The sequence below is a fragment of the Chelonoidis abingdonii genome, chromosome 11 (genome assembly GCF_003597395.2).
Source record: "Chelonoidis abingdonii isolate Lonesome George chromosome 11, CheloAbing_2.0, whole genome shotgun sequence".
In the NCBI taxonomy this organism is placed as follows: domain Eukaryota; kingdom Metazoa; phylum Chordata; order Testudines; family Testudinidae; genus Chelonoidis; species Chelonoidis abingdonii.
The window spans coordinates 1,599,441-1,600,274 of record NC_133779.1 but is presented as its reverse complement, the minus strand read 5'-3'; positions in this window follow the sequence as shown (position 1 = coordinate 1,600,274).

Here is an 834-nt window from a genome sequence, read left to right as displayed (position 1 = left end):
GGCATGTGCAGGTGATGGGTGTGGGTTTCTTGAAAAGTACTTGCTGCAAAGTGGCTTTGAGTGTTTAAACCACTGGGAGTTTTACTCTGTGCAAAAAGTGGTTTTAAAACCATTTTAAAAGGTTGCTTTTGATGCTTAAATTGTTGCTGTGTCTGATTTTGGGGCATCTGCAGGAGAAAGGAGTGGCATTCTTTAAAAGTATTTTGTTGCAAACCGCTTGGTTGGTTTTGAGTGCTTTAAAATCCTCACCCTACTAGGGAGAATGAAGGCTGCATCGGGGTGACGCCAGGAAGGGAGAAGAGTTGGAGAAGCTACAGGACGATGTTGGCACAGGAGCTGGCCACGAATCAACAGAGGCTAGAAATGAGGAGGCTCCTAACTGTCAGAGCTTAGAGGTTCTGGAACGGTGGAGGGAGAACCACCGAACTAGCAGGAAAGTGGAGTTTGATAAGCTGCTGCGCAGGATTCTCCGCCAGGGTGGCCTGCGCTAGCTGGGGACTGGGCCAGGAGGCTCCTTCCAGCCCAATGTCTTTGGCTGAGGCTTTTCCAGCCTCGGGTGTCCAATATCATCCCCCCCTCCCAGCACCAATGTTCAGTCAACTGGAAAAACTTCTCTGCTGTAAACTGGGAGTGGCCCAATGGGAGGCCAGGCAAACTGTGACACTGCTGCAGCCTTTGTGCCCTGGGAATCCTGAATCCCTTGTTCCACCAGCCCTCCCCAGTGGTTGGAGGGAAGCCAACCCTCAGTTGCACAAGTGGGTTATGCAAGAGGCAGCGATGCCAGAGCCCTGCCGGCCGGGTATATAACCGCCTGCAGCGCTGGATTGCGGAGAA